Raw genomic sequence first — 23,403 nt, 5'->3', positions numbered from 1 at the left:
CCTGCTGAAGTTATTACATAGATGTTGTTCTTGATGGTCCCACAGGCTGTGGGGTGCCTTGTATTTCTTTCCACACAGGGCTGGTTCAGTTGGATGAAAAGGAGGGCTTCACAGAGAAAGATGAGCATTCATCTCAACTTTCTGAAGGATGAGCAAAATTCAGAGAGAGGGGTAGGAACTTCAGATTTTAGAAAAAATCAGGTGACTAGAACAAAGAATATTTAGGCAGGGGGAAAAAAAAGCTAAAGAAATAGCAAAAAATTAGACAAAAGAGGGTTCAGACTGAAAATAGCAAAATGCAAGGTCAATGAGTTGGTTAACTGGTTATCAATTGTATTCAAGTGGTTTTGGCCTACGAAGCTAAAGAAGAAAACGAAAAATGGAAATGGGAAAGGTATTCCCTTTAAAAAAATCTGCATGTGCCCACACCATGTTCCATTCAAGCCTGGGAGCTACAGGATTACAAATTCTTATTTAACCAAATGTAAATTTAAGCAGATTAATAAGGAGGCACTTAGCAACATTTTTAAAGAAGCCATCAAGAATGAGTTCTGTGATGCATTAAAAATCATCTAAAGTTTCATACAAATTTCCAAGAAGCATCTCCTTTAAGAAATAGCATCACTAGACCAAGGCAGACAGATTGCTTGAGTCCAGGAGTTCAAGACCAACCTGGCCAACATGGTGAAAGCCATCTCTACTAAAAACAAAAACTAGCTGGGCATGGTGATGCACGCCTGTAGTCCCAGCTACTAGGGAGCCTGAGGCAGAAGAATCGCTTGAACCTGGGAGATGGAGATTGCAGTGAGCTGAAATCGTGCCACTGCCTTCCAACCTGGGTGACAGAGTAAGACCCTGTCTCAAAAAAAAAAAAAAAAAAATTGCATCACTATGTTCACACTGCCTGCAAACATATTAGTGTTATCTTTACCCAACTCTGGAATTTCTAAATCTGAGCTACATGGACCTCTAAAGAATTCATGGATGAACACAATGGGATCCATAAGCCTGCTGAAATTAGAACCATCACATGCACTTCTCTACGGATCAGGGTTGTAGTTTTCACTCTATTATTTTAAAAAGTCAGTGACTTAAGAAAAGTTAAGAAGGCCAAGCACAGTGGCTCACAGTGGCCTGTAACTCCAATACTTTGGGAGGCCAAGGAACGAGGATCACTTGAGCCCAGGAGATCGAGTCCAGTCTGGGGAAATTAGCCAGGCATGGTGGTGCACATCCATCTGGGAAGCTTGCTTGAGCCCAGGAGTTTCAGGTTACAGAAAGCTAGGATCATGCCATTGTACTCCAGCCTGGGTGATAAAGACACTATCTCTAAAAAATAAAAACATAAAAAAAGAGAAGAGATGTTCTAGAAGAATGCATGTACTTAAGTATCGCACTTCTTAGTGTATCTTCTCTAACATCCTGCACACATACTCACATGTACACACACACCAAGTTATTTAGGAGAGAGTGCATCAACTGAAAATCTATGTATAATATTTTGCTATTACATCAATTCTGTTTTATAGACATTGTATCATCAATAGCAAAAGAAACCTTTTTCAGGATCAGCCGCGAACATGGGCTAATTAGGATTTGCAAAGTGACAGACTTACACTCCCCCGTCTTATTTTCTCCACAGCCTGCCACCGTTCTGAAGTTCTCACGCTTGCAGTGGTTCCTTTTAAAAATATACGGTTGAAGAATTAGCGTGTTAGCTAGCTTCCACTTAGCACAGAACAGGACCTCAAGAAAAAGGATTCTGGAACAGGTACATTTTGGTTGGTGGGGCTGAGAACAAAGAGAATGGGGGCAGGGGGTGGCCACAGTCTACAAGCTGAGGATAGATAAGATGCCATCAGGCGGACACTTCTTTGACTTCACCCACTGGTCTTGGGTTGCACTGCTTCTGGGTCCCTGGGTCAACAGATCCTCCCATGGGAGGATCTCAGGAGCTCACTCACTAAAGCCAAAAATAGCAACATATGCCCAATTGCAAGAGATTTCTGCTACTCTCCCTTCTGCCACCCTCCACCCTATCAAATGAAGAGAACATTCCATGCTCATAGATAGGAAAAATCAATATTGCTAAAATGGCCATACTTCTCCAAATTTACAGATTAAATGCTATTCAGTGCATTGAATGTTATAACCCAGATTCTAACCCTGTGCCATGTGTAAGTGGCCAGTGTGGAAGAACTCAGATACGCTCCTTAAAAAATACTGAGGTCGAAATAATACCACACATCTACATCTTTGACAAACCTGACAAAAACAAGAAATGGGGAAAGGATTCCCTATTTAATAAATGGTGCTGGGAAAGTAGAAAGCTGAAACTGGATTCTTTCCTTACTCCTTATACAAATATTAATTCAAGATGGATTAGAGACTTAAATGTTAGACCTAAAACCATAAAAACCCTAGAAGAAAACCTAGGTAATACCATTCAGGACATAGGCATGGACAAGGACTTCATGTCTAAAACACCAAAAGCAACGGCAAGAAAAGCCATAATTGACAAATGGCATCTAATGAAACTAAAGAGCTTCTGCACTGCAAAAGGAACTACCATCAGAGTGAACAGCCAACCTACAGAATGGGAGAAATTTTTTGCAATCTACTCATCTGACAAAGGGCCAATATCCAGAATCTACAAAGAACTCAAACAAATTTACAAGAAAAAAACAACCCCATCAAAAAGTGGGCAAAGGATATGAACAGACACTTCTCAAAAGAAGATTTATACAGCCAACAGACACATGAAAAAATGCTCATCATCACTGGCCATCAGAGAATGCAAATCAAAACCACAATGAGATACCATCTCACGCCAGTTAGAATGGCAATCATTAAAAAGTCAGGAAACAACAGGTGCTGCAGAGGATGTGGAGAAATAGGAACACTTTTACACTGTTGGTGGGACTGTAAACTAGTTCAATAATTGTGGAAAACAGTGTGGCGATTCCTCAAGGATCTAGAACTAGAAATACCATTTGAGCCATCCCATTACTGGGTATATACCCAAATGATTATAAATCATGCTGCTATAAAGACACATGCACACGTATGTTTATTGTGGCACTATTCACAATAGCAAAGACTTGGAACCAAACCAAATGTCCATCAGTGACAGACTAGATTAAGAAAATGTGGCACATACACACCGTGGAATACTATGCAGCCATAAAAAAGGATGAGTTCGTGTCCTTTGTAGGGACATGGATGCAGCTGGAAACCATCATTCTCAGCAAACTATGTCAAGAACAGAAAACCAAACACCACATGTTCTCACTCATAGGTAAGAATTGAACAATGAGATCACTTGGACACAGGAAGGGGACCATCACACACTGGGACCTATTGTGGCGAGGGGGTAAGGGGAGGGATAGCATTAGGAGATATACCTAATGTAAATGATGAGTTGATGGGTGCAGCACACCAACATGGCACAAGTATACATATGTAACAAACCTGCACATTGTGCTCATGTACCCTAGAACTTAAAGTATTAAAAAAAAAAAAGCACTGAGGTCTCAGGACAGGTATAGTGGCTCATGTCTGGAATCCTAGTGTGTCCACAGTTCGTGGGTTCTTAGTCTCGCTGACTTAAAGAATGAAGCCGAGGACCCTCGAGATGAGTGTTACAGTTCTTAAAGATAGTGTGTCCGGAGTTTGTTCTTTCAGATGTTCAGACGTGTCCAGAGTTTCTTCCTTCTAGTGGGTTCGTGGTCTCACTGACTTCAGGAGTGAAACCGCAGACCTTCACCGTGAGTGTTACAGTTCATAAAGGTTGCGCTTCGGGAGTTATTTGTTCCTCCCGTCTGGAGTTGTTCCTTCCTGCTGATGGGTTCCTTGTCTTGCTGGCTTCAGGAGTGAACCTGCAGATCTTCACAGTGAGTGTTACAGTTCTCAAAGGGGGCGCAGACCCAGAGTCAGCAACAGCAAGATTTACTGTGAAGAGCAAAAGAACAAAGCCACCACTGCTTAGAAGAGTACCTCCTCAGGTTGCCACAGCTGGCTTGGGTGGCCTGCTTTTAGTCCTTTATCTGGCCCCACCCACATCCTACTGATTGATCCATTTTGCAGAGAGCTGATTGGTCCATTTTGACAGAGTGCTGATTGGTGCATTTACAATCCTTTAGCTAGACACAAAATTCTCCAAGTCCCTCATCCGATTAGCTACACACAGAGGTCTGATTGGTGTGTTTACAATCCTTTAGCAAGTCACAAAAGTTCTCCAAGTCCCCACCTGTCCGAGAAGCCCAGCCGGCTTCAAGTCTCACTGGCACTTGCTTGCGGACTTTGCAGTACCTAGCCCCAGCAGCCCAGAGGGAGCTCATCCCAGACAATGAAGAGGAAAACAAGGGAAGCGCGGAAGAGAGGGAGACCTGGTATGTATCATGGCCAAGGATCCCGCAAAGAGGGAACGGCGGTCCACGCATGGGATTCAGCCTTCGATCAAGTCCAGCAGGTGCTGGCTGGCCGCACTGAGTGTGGGTCTTGCGGAGCCGGCGCCCACCGGGAACCCGCGCTGGGCCGCGAGAGCCGCGCGCAGCCCGGGCTCCCGCCCGCGCGGCTCCCTCCACACCTCCCCGTGAGCAGAGGGAGCCGGCTCTGGCCTCGGCCAGCCCCTGAGAGGGGCCCCCACAGCGAAGCGGCGGGCTGAAGGGCTCCTAGAGCGGGGCCAGAGCGGACGCCTAGACCGAGGAGGCGCCGAGAGTGAGCTAGGGTTGCTAGCACGTTGTCACCTCTCACTAGCACTTTGGGAGGCCGAGGTGGGTTCTCTGGAGTTGGAGACCAGCCTGGGCAAGCTCAGCAACAGAGGGAGACTCCATCTCAAGAAAAAAAAAAAAAAAAAAAAAGACACGGTGTAAGAAAAGGGCAGGCAGCACCATTGCAAGCTGGAACCAGAATGATATCACCCCTGAGAGGTCCTTCTTTTTGAAAATCGCATTGTCTCTTATGAATCCTGATGTTCTGAAAAAAATATGTGAGCTACTTTGGCTAAGTTGCAAATGATGGTAGAGTAAATTCTCAAGACTGTATTTTCATGCTGTTTCCTCTCTTTCAACGTAGGAGACAATGACTTGGCCCAGCAGCTAGCAGTTCTCTGGCAGAGAAATCCCTGGGCCCAGCCGGTCTATGAGAGAGTACATGTTCATCCGCTACACCTCGGACTGCAGTGTAACCAGGGCAGGCTTCAATGCATCCTTTCACAAGAGTAATGAGTTTAAATATTTTTTTGATACCATTTTATCCCATCTCGTCTCATTTCCTCTCTCTTTCTCTCTTCTTAATATTTTTGGGCACCAGGACACAAGGCAAGTCAGAGGACATGGATCTCTGCCCAGGCTCTGAATGGCTGGCTCCCCTTATGTCAATGCTGAGTCCTGATCCAAAGCACTGTAGCCAAGTCGTACAAAAGTGTCCTGCTTCAGGTCTCTGGGTGGGGCATCGTCACTCTAGAAGAGGTATGTCCATGGAATGCATGAGACAGAGCTTTAAAGCATTTTTTTTCAGCCTAGCTGAGGGCTGGAAACTAGAGCACCGCTCATATCCGTAACTCATCGAAGGAGCAAAACATCATCATTGATCCTTATAAATCACTTGGTTAAAGTCATCCATTTGAGGGTTGGCAGGAAGAGTTTGTTACTCTTGAAATATGAACTTGATGAGTGAAAAACAGGCACCATATATGGGATGCCATCTTGCGCAGTATGATCGAGACTTTTCAAACTTGACATGTGAAGTCCAGTAATAGCCTTAAATCCAAACTAAATGAAAGATAATAAAGTAGTCCATGGAGGAGTGAAAGACTCCCATGTTTTTAACTGAAAAACATAATTTTAAAGTAGATTCTCAACCTAACACTAAAAATTAATCTAATATTTCCTGCATGCTTTTATATACCTTTTATAAAGTAGGGAGCAACTGATGATAAATTGTGTTCCTCACGCTCAAGAGAGGCAGGCTGCATTGTGGCTTAAGAGCATGGGCTTTGCAATTAGACCTAAGATAAATTTTCATGCTGCAATTTAACTAGCTGTGTGAGCTGTCTACCCTTCCTTGCTGATGCGCTTCTAGTCCCTGATGACTGGAGAATTAATCATGTATATATTAATATGTATGGCAGCTCATTATACATACATACATGTATACATATGTATGTATATAGTGAGGGTAGAACCACTGTAATTGATTCATATGTGTGCATATATATGTGTGTGTATATACATATATAATATATATAAATATGTGTATCTATGAGTGTGTGTGTATGTGTGTGTGTGTGTGTGTGTATTTGGCAGCTCCTTGTCTAGAATGTATTTCAAATTTAACCTGTGATATAATGGACTTTGGAGGCTCATAAGCAGGGAGGATGGGTGGGGTATGAGGGATAAAAAACTACATATTGGTTGTAATGTATACTAGTCAGGTAACAAGTGCACTAAAATCTCAGACTTCACCAGTATGCAATTCATCCATGCAACCAAAAACCACTTGTACCCCAATTAGATAGATAGATAATCGATAACAAAAAAATTAACCTTTGAAAACTGAACACTTTATTCCCACCCTTTTCCATGTCACCCCTGCCCATAATTCCATACTCCTCACAATGTTAGCAAATGGAAAGTACATTTTTCTCATTATTTAAGTCAAAAATCTTGAAGTTATTTTTGACTTTTCTGTTTGTCTCACACTTAACCATCAACAAATCACTCTGGCTGTACCCTCACAATGTATCTAGATTGCAACCACGCCTCTCCATTTCTGTTGCTACCAGCCTAGCCCTTGTGCCTATCATCTCTCCTTGGCCTCAGGCAGTCCCCTTTTTATTGGACACTCTGCTCCTGCCCTTCCCTGCCCTCCACTCCTTACAGTCTAAGGACTGCACATAGAGTGATATTTTCAAACGTAAGTGAGATCATGCCATTCTGATGCCCAAAACCCTTTGTCTTCCTCTTCTTACTCAGAATAAGTCTTTTCAGTTTCCTGCATGACCTGGACATGCTACCTTTGGAATCTCTCATTCTGCCTCATCCATTCTGACTTCCATGATGTACCTCTACCACATCAAGCCTTTACACTAACTGTTTTCTGAACTGGAATGTTTTCTCCCACATAACCATCTGACTTGATTCTTTATTTCATTAATGTCTCTGCTAAGATGTTACTCCAATGATGTGGCTTTTCTAACTTAACTCTCACAATAAGGTACCCTTCTCCCTCCTCCCATCCATTTTTCTTTATAGAATTTATCACCATCTCACGTATTATGTATTTGTTTATTGTATGTCTTCCCCATCTACAAAGAAATCTTTATGAAACAGGTAATTTGTCTTCATTACTTACCTCTATATCCCATATCTCAACAACCACCACAAACTGGGTAGCCAACAGCACGTGCTCAATACATACTTGTTATACTGACCATTTCCTACGCTCTGGCTATATTTTCAAGCATTTTTATTGCCTACACTTTGAAAACCCCCCAAGGAAACTAAGAAAGCATAAAAATCCAGTTGCCAATCCTATTCAAGTAACCTACCTTTGTTTCTTTGTGGGAAGGCTGCGGTGGATATTTGCATGCAGACAAGGGATCATCACATCCCCCAAGTATCTGGAGACCTATTCATCCAACCTCAACTGTTCTTGGGACGTCCTGGTCCAAAGTGGCCTGACCATTGCTGTTCATTTTGAACAGCCTTTCCAGATTCCAAATGGAGATTCTTCTGGCCACCAGGGTGATTACTTCGTGGTAGGTCTTGCTTGCTACCCTTTCTAATTACGTTTTCCATAGACTTTACTCAGAAAACAAAGTGATAATTTTTCTCTCCTGGACATAAATGGATAAGAATTACGTACTCCTTCTTTTGCAATGTAAAGGAGTTGATGTGATTTTAATTTGTCTTTCTTGCTAAGAAATGGTCCTGATATTCTCCACTTGTTGGAGCCTGTGGAGGGAATGGTCATTTTTGTGGCAGCCATGCTTCACCGACTCTGTTCACCTCGGATAATCAAATGTTTGTTCAGTTAATTTCTGATTATAGACCGTGGCTGCCTGCAGGACTTCGTGGCTGCCCAGGTTCTGGTTTCCATTTGGAGCCGCGCTGTGAGTCAGAACACCTGGGCGCCGAGAGTAGGCAACTGCCTGAGGTGACCGACCGAGGAGGAGGGTAGTCTGGGACACCTGGAAGGGCCACAGCATGCCGATGACCCTCGCCAGGACCTCATTTGACCCGAACAAGCACCGACCCATCGAGACCTCCTCGGTGCACAGCGACAGCCCGAAAGGTCCTGATGAGGCCATAGGACCAGCAGTCACTTACGTCGCCGCCCAACCTGGGTCGAGCCCTTCCCGCAGCCCCAAGCGAGGCAGGGTCCTCGTAGCACCCAGTCTGCTCTACCTCCTTCACCCAGGGGTGGCTGCAATGGGAAACGCCTCAGAAAAGAGGTCCAAGTACCCCTAGGAGGCTGGGGACGTCCATGGAGAGTCCTCCCGTCTCAGAGTCCATTATGGAGGCACGACAGGGAGCCTTTCCCTGCGCGCGGTCAGGCTGCCCTGGAAAGCTCCCTGTGCGACCAGCTGACCTGTGGCTCCCAGACCGCTGGGGAGCAGCAGCCCCCCTGTCTGCTGAGTGAGAACCTTTGGGACGGACCCCCTCAGGGAGCTCCATGGCAGGGAGTTCTACCCCCAGCAGGATTCTGCCATGGAAAGCACGCTGGCCAAGGCTCTGTGAGGCACTGCCCTCGGGGGGCCACGGAGGGATGGACCCTGAACGGACACTACTGTGTCTGGAATTGGTGGGTTCTTGGTCTCACTGACTTCAAGAATGAAGCCACTGACCCTCACTGTCAGTGTTACAGTTCTTAAAGATGGTGTGTCGGGAGTTTGTTCCTTCAGACTGGGATGTGTCTGGAACGTCTTCCTTCTGGTGGGCTAGTGATCTCACTGTCAGGACTGAAGCTGCAGACCTTTGTGGTGAGCATTACAGCTCTTAAAGGCAGCCTGGACCCAAAGAGTGAGCAACAGCAAGAATTATTGCAAGGAGCCAAAGAACAAAGCTTCCACCAGTGTGGAAGGGGACCCTATTGGATTGCTGCTGGCTCCGGCAGCCTGCTTTTATTCTCTTATCTGGCTCCACCCACATCCTGCTGATTGGTCCATTTTACAGAGAGCTGATTGGTCTATTTTACAGAGAGCTGATTGGTCCGTTTTGGCAGAGTGCTGATTGGTGTGTTTACAATCCTTGAGCTAGACACAGAGTCGCAGAGTGCTAGTTAGCTAGATACAGAGTTAGCTAGATACAGAGTACCAATTGGTGTATTTGCAAACCTTGAGCTAGACACAGAGTGCTGATTGGTGTATTTACAAACCCTGAGCTACACAGAGTGCTAATTGGTGCACATACAATCCTCTGGCTAGATATAAAAGTTATTCAAGTCCCCATCCAGTTCAGGAGCCCAGCTGGCTTCACCCAGTGGATCCTGCACCAGGGCTGCAGGTGGAGCTGCCCACCAGTCCCCAGCCGCACCTGCACTCCTCAGCCCTTGGGCTGTCAATGGGACCAGGCGCCATGGAGCAGGGGGCAGTGCCCACCAGGGGAGGCTCAGGCTGAACAGGAGCCCACCACAGGGGGAGGAGCTCAGACATGGCGGGCTGCAGGTCCCAAGCCCTGTCCCCCTAGGAGACAGCTAAACCCAGGGAGAATTTGAGTGCAGTGCCAGCGGGCCGGCACTGCTGGGGGACCCAGCACAACCTCCACAGCTGCTGGCCAGGGGGCTAAACTCCTCACTGCCCTGGGCTTGTGGTGCCAGCCGGCCGCTCCATGTGCAGGGCCCACTGAACCCGTGCCCGCACTTGTGCCCGCTGGAACTCGCACTGGCCTGTGAGCACGATGTGCAGCCCTGGTTCCTGCCCGGGCCTCTCCCTCCACACCTCCCCACAAACAGAAGGAGGCAGCTTCGGCCTCAGCCAGCCCAAAGAGTGGCTCCCACAGTGCCATGGCAGGCTGAAGGGCTCCTCAAGCACTTCCAGAGTGGACGCCGAGGCCAAGGAGGTGCCGAGAGTGAGGGCTGCTAGCACATTGTCACCTCTCAATCCCCCCTCTAAACAGGACACCCCAACTGCTGTTGGGAATATGGCCAATGACTGCTCTAGCTACTTCCTGCTGGATAGAGGCGATGAAGGGGCCCTGCAGTTATAGTGTCCTCCAGAGGGGAGCTCTCTAGGCCAGTGAAAGTGCCAGCGGGTGGTCCAGGGGTCCTCAGTAGATGTCGTTAGTTGAGTTCATTTGTGGTTCCATTTGTAAGACCATCTGTAGCTTGATGGCCTTGATTCTAGAGGAAGCAAATTTGATGAGAAGGTTAAAGATACAGGGCCCAAAGGCGAGTAACAGCAAGATGGCTGCCACAAGACCTAGAAAGGGGAGAAGCCATGTTGCCCAACTCCAGAGGTTGGTATAAGAATTTGAAAGGTGTTGTCTGATTTCAGAAGCCTTTTCCTGTAAATGCCAGGTGGCATCTCCTACTATCCCTGACTGGTTAGTGTAAAAACAACACTCTTCCCCTAAGAAGGCGCAGAGTCCTCCTTTCTCAGCAGTGAGGTGGTCTAGGCCTCAGCAGTTTTGGAGAGTCACTGATGCTAAAGAGTCTGTTTGGGATGTGAAGTAAGGATAGATTTCATTATTTCTTGCAAACTGTCTGAGAAATTCTTTCAGAGTGTGTGGTAGTAAGATAATGAAGTAGATAAACCAGCTATTCTGGTTCCTGTAGCAGTAGCCATTCCTAAGCCAATAAGTAGGGTTATTAGTTGTATGGCTCTGCACTGACAGACTTGAGCTTTAAGGGACACTGATAAGGTCTGATTTCCTGGGGCAATATTAATGTTGAGACTTAGAAAGACTAAGGTGCAGGTGCCTGTCCAGTTAGTGGGGAGGCAGATATAGGTCGATGTTCCACATAAGAAGAATATACCTTGACTGGGTATACAGAACTTTACCCTGGTTTTTAAAGGAATAGGGTATGCTGTTTTTTCTTTACTACTTCCATCTCTCTTTCTTTCTCTTCGACTTCTCCTTTGTCTCTCTTTCTCTCTGACTCCCTGTTTGTCTCTTTGTCTCTTTCCTTCTTTGACTTTCTGTCTCTCTGTCTCTTCCTCTTTCTCCTTCTCTTTATCTCTCCTGTTTCTTCTTCTCTCTTTCTCTGACTTCCTCTTTCTCTCTTTTCATCTTGCTGGTCTTTCCCAGCCTCTGGGAAAGCTGCTTATGCTGCTGTTTTCTCCTCTCCTTCCCATTTTGATGGCTTTGGCAGTGTAAGACTGACACCTTCTTGGGTATTTGCACTGCATGCAACAACTCTATAATTTCCTTGCAGCATTTAATAGGGGTTCCTCCAGAGGTTAGGAACTCCCTTTCTTTCCATATTGCAGCATGGGCATGTAGGATTAGATAAGCATACTTGTTATCTATATACACATTTATTCTTTTTCCCTTTCCTGGCTCTAAGGCTCGGGTAAGTGCCACTAGTTCTGCTAACTGGGCACTGGTCCCTGGGGGAAGAGGCTTACTTTCAAGTACGGTTACATCACTAACTATGGCATAACCTGCCCTTGGTATCCCATTCTCCACAAATGAGCTTCCATTGGTATATAGGTTAAGGTCAGTATTAGATAAGGGGACTTCTAAGAGATCATGTTGGGCAGCATAAGTCTGGACTATAATTTGTTGGCAGTCATGACCAATTGGTTCTCCATCCTCTGGGAGAAAAGTGGGAGGGTTGAGGGCCACACACATATGTATTTGAAGCACCGGTCCCTCAAGTAGTAGTGCCTGGTATCTAAGTAGGCAGTTGTCTGATAGCCATAAACTTCCTTTGGCACCTAGTATACCATTTACATCACGAGTAGTCCAGACAGTGAGATCCTTTCCTTGTATTATCTTGATAGCCTCTGATACTAAGCCACTGCCGCAACTACCCATAAACAGTGAAGCCAGCCTTTTGCTACTACATCGATTTCCTTGCTTAGATATGCCACTGGTTGTGGGACTGTCCCACAAGTCTGAGTAAGGACTCCAAGAGCTATACCTGCTCTCTCTGTGACATATAGAGAGAAGTTTTGTCCTGTGGGAAGGCTTAAAGCTGGAGCTTGTACTAGGACCTGAAGGCTGTTTCTGCCTCTGGTTCCCATCCTACTAGATGAGCATTTGCCCTCTGGGTTTCCTTGATTAGAGTATAGAGGGGCCTGGCTATCTAGCTGTATCCGGGGATCCATAATCGGCAAAAGCCAGTAATTCCAAGGAACCCCTGCAACTGTTTTAATGTCTTAGGGTGAGGATAAGCCAGTATAGGCTGTATTCATTCCTTGATGAGGGCCCTGGTGCCCCTGGCTAAGATTAGGCCTAGATATTTGACCTGCTGTTGGCAAAGCTGGGCCTTCGACCTAGACACCTTGTACCCTTGATTAGCTAGAAATTTCAAGAGATCTAGAGTAGCCCGCTGGCATGAGGCTTCTGAACTGGTAGCCAAAAATAAATCATCCACATACTGAAGGACCAGAGTTCCTGGACTTGAGAAGTGGCCTAGATCTTGGGCCAGTGCCTGACCAAACGAGTGAGGGCTATCCCTAAACCCTTGAGGCACGACGGTCCATGTAAGTTGGGACGTGTGGTCTGTGGGATCCTCAAAGGCAAAGAGAAACTGGGAGTCAGAGTGCAGGGCAATACAGAAGAAGGCATCCTTGAGGTCCAGAACAGTGAACCATTCTGCTTCCTCTGGTATTTGAGAGAGCAAGGTATAGGGGTTGGGTACAACTGGATATAGAGGAATTACTGCCTCATTGATGGGCCTAAGATCTTACACTAGTCTCCACTGACCATTTGGTTTTTGTACTCCTAGAATTGGGGTGTTGCAAGGACTGCTGCATTTCCTTACTAAGCCTTGAGCTTTTAAATGTTTAACAATATCCTGTAATCCTTTATGAGTTTCAGGTCTTAAGGGATATTGCCTTTGATAAGGAAAAGTGGTGGAAATTTTTAACCTGATTTGGACTGGGTAGGCATTTTTTGCCCTTCTAAATTGTCCTTCTAATGTCCAGACTTCAGGGTTGGTTTCCTTCTCAAGTAGGGGACAATAAATTGGTAACTCGTTCCCCATATTCATGTATTATTAGCAGCCTTGGCTAATATGTCCCTCCCTAATAAGGGTGTGGGACTTTCAGGCATAACAAGAAAGGCATGTGAAAAGAGCAAAATCTCCCAATTACAACTGAGGAGATGGGAGAAATACCTGGTTACAGGCTGTCCAGGATCTCTTGAATGGTAACGGACCTTGAGGACAGTTGTACAGGACAGGAGATTAACACTGAGAAGGCCGCGCCAGTGTCCAGGAGGAAGTTAATTTCCTGGCCCTCAATGGTTAAGCGTACCTGGGGCTCAGTGAGGGTGATGACGAGTTGGCACTTGCCCTAGGCACCCTCAGTCCTGTTGTTGGATCATCTGGTTGGGGGCTTCTGACCCAGAGAACCTTCACCCTCTGGGGCAGTGCACCTTCCAGTGATTGCCTCGGCATAGTGGACATGGACAAGGGGGCAGCTTGTTTCTCATTGGACAATCTTTTTTAAAGTGTCCTAGTAAACCACACTGAAAACAAAGCCTACTGAGTGATTGGCCTGCTCCATTTTCTGTCCTCTCTGAACCACCAAGGTTTGTTTGTCTGAAGGCCATGACTAAGTCTGTGGCCTTTCTCTGATCTCGTTTTTCCTTTTGGACCTGTTGCTCTTGGTCCCTATTATAGAATACCGAGATTGCCAGGTTTAATAAAGCCTCCAAATTTTGTTCAGGGCCCAGGGCTTGCTTTTGAAGCTTTCTCCTGATATCTGCAGCTGACTGGGTAATAAACTTATCTTTTAGAATCAACTGACCCTCAAGTGATTCAGGTGACAGGGGAGTATATTTTCTTAAGGCCTCCCGTAGGCACTCGAGGAAGGTAGAAGGATTTTCTTCCTTTCCCTGAGTTATGGTGGACATCATTGCATAATTCATGGGCTTTTTCCTAATTCTCCTTAGTCCTTCTAGAACACAGGTCAACAGATGTTTACGACTCCAGTCCCCATGATCTGAGTCAAGGTCCCAGTGGGGAGCCATACTGGGGATGGCTTGCTGACCAGTAAGGAATTTATCCCTTTCTTCAGCTATCATTCTATCATTTACTTGACTAAGATACCAGGTATCTCAAAACTCTCAGGCTGCAGCCAAAGCCGCATTCTTTTCATTAAAGGTCAGGGTTTGGTCTAACAATAGCATGACATCCCTCCAAGCGAGGTCAAAGGTTTGCCCTAGACCCTGTAGGACATCTGTGTACCTCTCAGAATCATCTGAAAACTTCCCCAGGTCTTCCTTGATCTGCTTTAAATCAGAGAAGGAGAAGGGGACATGTACCCGGGTTGGGCCGAATTCCACCCCCCCACCACCACAGCTTGAAGGGGACATAACCAATAGCCTGAGGGTTTTTGTGGTCCTTTGGAGATTTATTTGCTTATTTCCTTCTGGGCAGGAGAGATTAGAGGAGGATTATCATTAATAGGAAGGGGAGCTTTAGAGAGACTAGGATATGGGGGTAAGCTAAGAGGTCCTCCTGTGGGATGTAAATTGCAAGTTTTGCATAGTTGTGTATTCTCCCTCAATGAAAGAAAGCTTGGACATAAGGTATTTTACTCCATTTGCCTTCCCTGTTACAAAAAAAGTCAAGCTGCAAGACAGTATTGTAATTTGTACTTCCCTCAGGTGACCATTTTTCCCCATCACAGAGAAAATATTGGGGCCAAGCGGTAGTGCAGAAAAAAATAAGCTGCTTCTTTTTCAGGATTTGTGGGTCAAATTGGTCCCAATAGCTTAGGACGCATTTCAAGGGTGAGCTTGTTGATGCCTGAGTGTTTCCCATCTGAAAGACAAAACCGCCTGTGGTTTTGGTTTGTTTTGTTTCTCCCCCTGCCCAAGAACCTGCAACGGTCCCTCATCCCTGCTGATCAGAACAGTTGTGCTCACCAACACACCAGCAGAAACACTAGCTTTTCCCCTAGACCACATGGAGGACTGAGGAAGGTCGGATTCAGTAGCCCTTACCAATGCATTCTCGAAAACCTGCACTCTTGCCTGTCCACCCAGACCATATGGCGGGCTGGACCGAGAAAAATCAGATTTAGTGGCCCTTACTGATGCATTCTCAAAAACCTGTACCTGTTAGAGTTCTAAGTATTCTCCTGTTAGTATTGGGACTTTATCCCTGTCCTATAAAGATGTTATGACACAAAAATGAAGTGGAGGGGCATACCCTGAGGGAAAGAAGGGATCTCCAGGGTTGGAAGAGTGACACCTTTTGTCCTCACTTATATGAACAGGAAGGATACAATTGCTGACATTCCCCATATCCCAGCTTCAGGAATAGCTTTTGTTAGGTCTGTTAATCTGAGGAGGGACCCTAAAATTCCAGATAGTCCCCCCTACAACAGGGATTTAGGCAAAAATTGGTGAGCCTGGGTGCCTAAAGAAGGAAACAGAGTCCTGGAGTTCATACTAGAAGTCATTCTTATAGGAGAAACTAGAAAAGCACCAGAGATGGGGAGCAATTTTTAGAAGCAGGACAAACCTCACAGAAGAGAGGCAAGAAAAAGTTTGTCTGGCAGGCACTGGAACCCAGGGGGCAAGGGTCAGGTAGATAGAATAGATGGGTGAGTCTTGCTTGAGTGACATACCTTTGAGAGTTCTGCTCATGGCCACAGGGTCCACCAACCTGTTGTCAGGACCCCGGAGCTGCATGGCTTTCCTCTCAGTTGACCCTCTGCTCCGCCCAGAAGTACAGGAAAAGCGGAAGCTGGTTCTAGGCAAACCAACGCTCCCAACTCTGAAGAGTCAGGGGTTGTTAGAGAGTCCTTTCCCAGAAAGCCTGACACCCATGTCTTAAGTCCCGCGGCCATGCTAGTAGCTTTTAACTGGCCAACAGGTGCCCGGTATTTAACCCCCAAATTCTAAGGAAAAATACAAGAGAATAGAAGGTGCAAGGGGTCTGTTGGTGCTCACCACTTGGTGATAGTTGATGTCCCAGTGTTTGGCAATAGGCGAAAGTCTCACTGCATGATGATAGGTGAAAATCTCAGTGCTTGGCGATAGCCTATAGTCCCTTCGTGGTCACCAAAGTGTGTCCAGAATTGGTGGGTTCTTGGTCTTACTGACTTCAAGAATGAAGCTGTAGACACTCGCGGTGAGTGTTACAGTTCTTAAAGATGGTGTATCCGGAGTTTGTTCCTTCAAACATTCAGATGTGTCTGGAGCTTCTTCCTTCTCCTGGGTTCGTGGTCTCACTGTCAGGAGTGAAGCTGCAGACCTTTGTGGTGAGTGTTACAGCTCTTAAAGGCAGCATGGACCCAAAGAGTGAGCAGCAGAAAAATTCATTGCAAACAGTGAAAGAACAAAGCTCCCAGGGTGTAGAAGGGGACCCCAGCAGAGTGCCACTGGCTGGCTCAGGCAACCTGTTTTTATTCCCTTATCTGGCACCACCCACATCCTGCTGATTGGTCCATTTTACAGAGAGCTGATTGGTCTATTTTACAGAGAGCTGATTGGTCCGTTTTGACAGAGTGCTGATTGGTGCCTTTACAATCCTTGAGCTAGACACAGAGTGCTAGTTAGCTAGATACAGAGTTAGCTAGATGTAGAGTACCAATTTGGTGTGTTTACAAACCCTGAGCTAGACACAGAGTGCTGATTGGTGCATTTACAATCCTAGTCCTCCAAGTCTCCCCTAGGTTAGCTGGATACAGAGTACCAATTGGTGTATTCACAAACCCTGAGCTAGACACAGAGTGCTGATTGGTGCACATACAATCCTCTGGTTAGATATAAAAGTTCTCCAAGTCCCCATTAGTTCAGGAGCCCAGCTGGCTTCACCCAGTGGATCCTGCCCTGGGACTGAAGGTGGGGCTGCCTGCCAGTCCCCAACCGCACCTGCACTCCTCAGCCCTTGGGCTGTCCATGGGACTGGGGCCATGGAGCAGGGGAGGGCGCCCGTAGGGGAGGTTCAGGCCACGGGAGCCCACCACAGTGGGAGGAGCTCAGACCTGGCCGGCTGCAGATCCCGAGCCCTGCCCCACCGGGAGGCAGCTAAACCTGGTCAGAATTTGAGTGCAGTGCCCCCAGTGGGCACTACTGGGGGACCCCGCGCAACCTTGGCAGCTGCTGGCCCGGGTGTTCAGCCCCTCACTGCCCTGGGCTGGTGGTGGCTTGGTGTGCGGGCCCACCTAGCCCCTGCCGGCGCCCACGCTTGCGGGAAGTCACTCTGGCCCGGGAGCTCCGTGTGCAGCCCTGGTTCCTGCCCGGGCCTCTCCCTCCACACCTCCCCACAAGCAGAGGGAGGCAGCTTTGGCCTCAGCCAGCCCAGAGAGTGGCTCCCATGGTGCTGTGTTGGGCTGAAGGGCTCCTCAAGTACCGTCAGAGTGGATACCGAGGCTGAGGAGGTGCTGAGAGTGAGGGCTGCTAGCACATTGTCACCTCTCACTACTACTCCCAGGAGACACAGACACGTGGAATAAGTCCCAGAAAAGGCACACTGGCAGCACGGGAAGGCACTGCTCCTTTGTCGCTATTCTGATTTTCCTCTCCTTGCATTGTTTTTAAAAAGCACATTACAGCCTAAGATCAATGTCAACACTGGGTCCCCTTGAAGAAGCAACCCTTTGAACCCCTCTCTGGCTGTTGGATGGAAGGCAAATGTTTTTGGGTTTTCTTCTTCCTTTACTTTTTTGGGGGAGGGTAGCTGGGAGTAGGGAGTGGGGTAAAGCCCACTACTGGGGTAGCATTTTGAAGATTCAACGCTTGTATACGTATGTCCTTCCAGGTGAGTTGACCTGTGGCGTCGCACAGTGATCCTGGGCCCTTTATGCCTGCTGTAGATCAGAACTGTTTTCTTACCTTTAAACGTAATGACGAGTATGCTTCAGTATGTTTAGCAAAATCACTCTCTTGAATCACTTAACTTTTGAGATTAAAAAAAAAAAAAAAGCCATACCACAGCTGTCTTTATGCAAGCAAGAGTACAACTACTCCAGCGTGATCTGTCATCTAAAGACTTGAAAACAAAAATAAAGTTACTTATAGTCACTGCGTAAGGAGAGATGGAATGTATTCTAATTAACACAGACCTTTGAAAGGCTACACTAAGTATAGAACTTTTAAACCTTGCTTTGTATGAATTGTACCTTTTGAGCATAAGCTGCACTTTTATCTTCTAATGCAGAGGATAAACAAGTTAAATACATTCTTTGAGGATAGCAGCAGACATTCTGTTTGGCACCACATTACAATGTGCTTATTTATACGATATACACATTTCCTTAGAAATCATGGCCAAGATGTGAGGGTGGAATGCACAAAACAGACGCTGAGGAGAAGGAGGGCAGTGTTTCACAAAATACAAAGAAAAGGACCAAAAGAATTCTAACTCCATTAACTTTTCCAAATATTCCTATCCTTTTAGTTAACATCATCTTATTGTATCATTATGCCACTAAGGGAGAGGGGTTTTGACTCTGTTGGGTTGTATTTGAATGAGTGCATAACAGCCTATATTTGAAGGAAAATATCTCCTTCCCATCTCCTAAAAAACTCCAAATATCAGGTGCAAGAGTTATGTAGAAGGAAAAGAGGCGGAAATAGAAAAAAAAAAAAAAAAAAAAAAGACCCTTATAAGTAGTGAATGCCAAGGGAAAATACCATGATGATTTCAGAGGAGACTCTGCAAATTAGTCTTTCTTGGAGAACATAGGCAAATAACTATGTATTATTGAAATTTCATCACTGTATCTTTTATATCAATACCCTCACCACTATATATCTTGTATCTCCACAGTATACCATTTACCTGAAAACGTAATTGTGGGTTTTATGAGGTCAGAAAAATGAACTGAGTTTTCATCGTTAACCAAAGACCTCAAATGAGGGGAGTCAACAGTGATCACGGGGGAAAGTGCTTTTTTTTTCAGATGATTTTATTTGATATTTAAAACAGGGAGCTATAGTGCATTCTAGTTTATACTTATGCTCCAACATGTGTTGTGTAAACATAGGGTACCTACCTATTTCATCTGACACATGCTCGTTTCTGATTCAGAATCAGCTTGGGCTCCTGCAGTAGGCCCTGGTCACGGCTGACTCTGACTTCCAATACAAAAGCCATCACTAGCATTCTATAAAGAGAACTGCTCTTAACATTAGGGACTGAGAGAAGTCCATGGGATAAAAAGGAATGGGTTTTCTCATGAGAAAACATGTCAGGAAAATAAAGAACATCTTCTACCTCTGCTTCAGATTTTCAAAATGCTTATTTTAAACCAAGTATTATTTCTGTGTCCAAAATAAGTTTTAAGGATATCTGTTCTTCCATACAAAATAGGTTAGGCTGCCTGCTTCTTACAGAGCTCGTGGATGGTTCTGCTTATGATACTCTGCATGCTACTCTTTAGTGGGTGAGGAGTTTCAGGTTGCCTAGCAACTTGCTGACTTCTAAAACTCATCTTTCCCTCACAGAAAGAAATGAAGGAAAACAAAGCAAAGTCAAAAGTGAAAGACAATCTTTAGAGTTTCAGGAGTAAATCTATATGTGGCTTTTGTCAAGCACTTAGATGGATATCAATGCAGCAACTTGTTTTAAAAAATGAACAATTTGGCCGGGCATGGTGGCTCACACCTGTAATCCCAGCACTTTGGAAGGCTGAGGCAGGCAGATCACCAGAGGTCAGGAGTTTGAGACCAGCCGGACCAACATGGAGAAACCCCATCTCTACTAAAAATGCAAAAATTAGCCAGGTGTGGTGGCGCATGTCTGTAATCCTAGCTACTCGGGAGGCTGAGGCAGGAGAATCACTTGAACCCCAGAGGCAGAGGTTGCAGTGAGCTGAGATCGCGCCATTGCACTGGAGCCTGGGCAACAAGACCGAAACTCCACCTCAAAAAAAAAAAAAATGCACAATTTAACTTCCCAAAAAAGTTGTTACTTGCCTTTTCCAGTTGTTGACAAACACACTAGGGTGTGATATTCTATTTTATGTTATGTTAACGTAATGTATAAACTCAAGGCTTTTTATTCTTTGTGATAAATCCTGTTTTAACATGTCACAAAAGAGGAACCACCATTCTAATTAGATTTACTATATCAAGATGTGGTTCAAATAAGACTACTGGAGTTCAGTGAACACTAAAACTATGAAACAATTACTTTTTCTATTAAAAAACACCATGGATTTAACTTATGAAAATCCAAATATAGGATAGTAATTTTTGTTTATTTTTTAAGCAAACTGAATTTTTGTAAGACTATTGCAGGTGTTTAAAAAGAAAGACAAATCGTATAATCTAATATTGTAAGTAGTTGTCATATTCTGGAAAATTTAATAGTTTTAGAGTTAAGATATCTCCTCTCCTTGGTTAGGGAAGAAGAAAGCTCCTCAGCACTGTGGAACAATGCCCTGGCTTTAAGGTTTAGCTGTACCTCATGCTTCTTCTGAAAATCCTATTTGTTGGTTATAATCACAGAAACTGATTAGTTGGTCAGTTTAAAGTACTCATCACTCTGGATAGACTGAGATGTTCCCTCACAACAGATGATCTGTAGCACTGTAAGATACTGACCTTTACAACTGTTTAATCATTTTATTTTTGTACAGTATTAGTGACTATGTTATTTTGTTTCCTTTTTTTTTTTTTTTTTTTTTTTTTTGTATTTTTAGTGGATACAGGGTTTCACCGTGTTAGTCAGGATGCTCTCGCTCTCCTGATCTCATGACCTGCCCATCTCAGCCTCCCAAAGTTCTGGGATTAGAGGCGTGAACCATTGTGCCCGTCCCTGTCCCATTTTTGTAAATCAAATGACATTTTAAAAGAGGATTCTGACAGTAGATATTTTGTATGTATGTATTTATGTTGTACAAATAAAAATAATAAATGACAAAAAAATGACTACATTACAAGAGGGCAAATAAACTGTAATATATTTTATTGTGATACCTCCTTGATTTGCTCCAAATCTGTGTGTGGACCTACAGGTCAGCTTTTTTCAGCCGCTCCTTCGTCTTCTGATATAAAATTAATTTTCTTCACGAACCCTCTGGGAAAAATCTGTAGGCTTAGGATGTTATAATGATAAATGGTAGATGAAAAGCTTTAAAAATTCATGTTTATATAATTACTCCTCAGGCCATGGTTCTCTCAACTCAGGGACTCTCCATCCCCCAAACACTAGCCCCCACCTCTCCTCAGAGTCACAGATGTGTCACCCTCACACACAGCAGGAACAAAATTACCACATTTCTCCAACCTTTTACCACATGCAGTGATCAAAATCCCACGCCCAGAAGACCAAATATCACCCTTCCCGTGGCCTCATTGGTAGATGCCCTGCACATGTTTGGGGCATGAACCAGGTCTGATGACAATGACACAGATCTCTCAATGGCTTTCCAAATTACTTGATATCCTACTACACCTTGATAATTCCTTTATTCTTTTTTTTTTTTTTAAAAAAACGGAATCTCACTTTGTCACCCAGGCTGGAGTGCAGTGGCACGATCTCAGCTCACAGCAACCTCCACCTCCTATAATTCTCCTGCTTCAGCCTCCCAAGTAGTTGGGACTACAGGCGCATGCCCCCACACCTGGCTAATTTTTTTTTGTATTTTTAGTAGAGATGAGGTTTCACCATGTTGGCCAGGATGGTTTCAATCACCTGACCTCGTGATAGGCCCGCCTTGGCCTCCCAAAGTGCTGGGATAACAGGCTTGAGCCACTGTGGCCAATCTGAAAATTCATTTATTCTTTCATGCTTTATATTTCAAACTTTTGCAGGCCTTTTATTTGTCACAAATACTCACATTTCATCTCACTTGCTGTGAATTTGTGCACTTCCTCCTGCACTGATGTATCAGGTAATTTGAAAAAGTATTTGGGTCACTGCCATGTGAAGTCGGCAAATATCCCCACATTCTTATTCTCATGTTTTTAAATTGAAAAATTGTGATATAATTAGGTTCAGCCTAATTATTATCACTTCTTTCCTGCCCTCTAGAGACTACTTTGTTAATCGTGAAATCGTTTAATAGCAACCACCTTATAATTCCCCACCAAACTACTTTAATTGATTAAATCTCTTTATCATTGAAACAATCCCCTAATTCAAATCAGTTTATGAGTAGCTCCTACCCCATATCATTTTCCCCTTAAAAAGAGCCTGAAAAGATCAGCATTCACTTAGTTACAATCTCCTCACATCCCCCATACATTAGACTTAGTAACATCACCAATAATGTCCATAATGATGTCTATGTTAATAAATCTTTACTAGTGCACAGTTATCTCCCCACAGTTAAATCCAATGAGTTCCTCTGTGATTTGATAAAGCATAATTGGACCCTGACCTTATTTGGGGATGATTACATTTCTCAGCCTTTTTTGACACCTTGGGCTCCTGACTGCCTTTAAACTACCTGCTTTCCCCTTCCCAGTGTCTTTCCAGGGTCCTCTCTCCCCTTCCCAGTGTTTCCCCAGGGTCCTCTCTCCCCTTCCCAGTGTCTTTCACAAGGTCTTCTCTTCTCCTCAACGTTTGGAATAAAACCCTCGTTTATTTTTGCGTGTGTTTGTTTTTGTTTTTGTTTTTTGAGATGGAGTTTCACTCGTGTTGCCCAGGCTGGAGTGCAATGGTGCAATCTCAGCTCACTGCAACCTCTGCCTCCCAGGTTCAAGTTCTTCTCCTGCCTCAACCTCTCGAATAGCTGGGATTACATCCACACACCACTATGCCCAGTTAATTTTTTTCTATTTTGGTAGAGACTGGGTGTCACCAGGTTGGCCAGGCTGGTCTTGAACTCCTGACCTCAGGTGATCCACCCGCCTCAGCCTCCCAAAGTGCTGGGATTATAGGCGTGAGCCACCGTGCCTGGCCATGTTTTTTTAATCACATGTTTTCCCCACTAGACTAATTGCAGAAAAGCCAGCTTGAGAAACCTAAGTATCCCATTGACTGTTACCCTTCTCATGCAATACTATGGGGACCACTCAAGACTCTATTCTAAACCCTGTTTTCTCTTTTACACTTTCTTAAAAATCTCATGCATCTCTTCAATTGATTTAATTTCTTCTATAGTTTTCTGTCTGATGACAATGTCTAAAAAATGTGTTTAGATTTCAGTACAGAGGTATCCTTCCAACTTGCAAGCAGGCACTTAAAATAAAACATATCTCATAGTGAAGCCATTAACTCCCACCTCCCTGACCATTTACTGCCCTTTAGTCTCCAGTCTAAAGTGATGGCTGCACTGGAGACCCAGAGATTTAGCAGCAGCACAAAGTCTCAGAGCCA

At 44.9% G+C, this 23,403-nt stretch overlaps 1 long non-coding RNA gene across 3 annotated transcripts; it reads left to right on the top strand.

The window, feature by feature from the left end:
• The first annotated feature begins 3,470 nt into the window (after positions 1–3,470).
• Positions 3,471–21,519, top strand: LOC139356314 (uncharacterized). 3 transcript variants are annotated; one of them, XR_011607979.1, is made up of 4 exons: positions 3,471–4,391; positions 5,077–5,471; positions 7,573–7,762; positions 20,780–21,519. It is a non-coding gene; the product is annotated as an uncharacterized lncRNA (long non-coding RNA). The 3 variants fall into 3 exon arrangements; XR_011607978.1 differs by lacking the exon at positions 20,780–21,519 and adding an exon at positions 8,072–8,283; XR_011607977.1 differs by lacking the exon at positions 20,780–21,519 and having other exon boundaries at positions 7,573–7,930.
• Positions 21,520–23,403: the final 1,884 nt, after the last annotated feature.

This window comes from Macaca nemestrina, chromosome 9 (assembly GCF_043159975.1).
Source record: "Macaca nemestrina isolate mMacNem1 chromosome 9, mMacNem.hap1, whole genome shotgun sequence".
Classification (NCBI taxonomy): Eukaryota; Metazoa; Chordata; class Mammalia; order Primates; family Cercopithecidae; genus Macaca; species Macaca nemestrina.
This window is presented reverse-complemented; position numbering and strand designations above follow the sequence as displayed.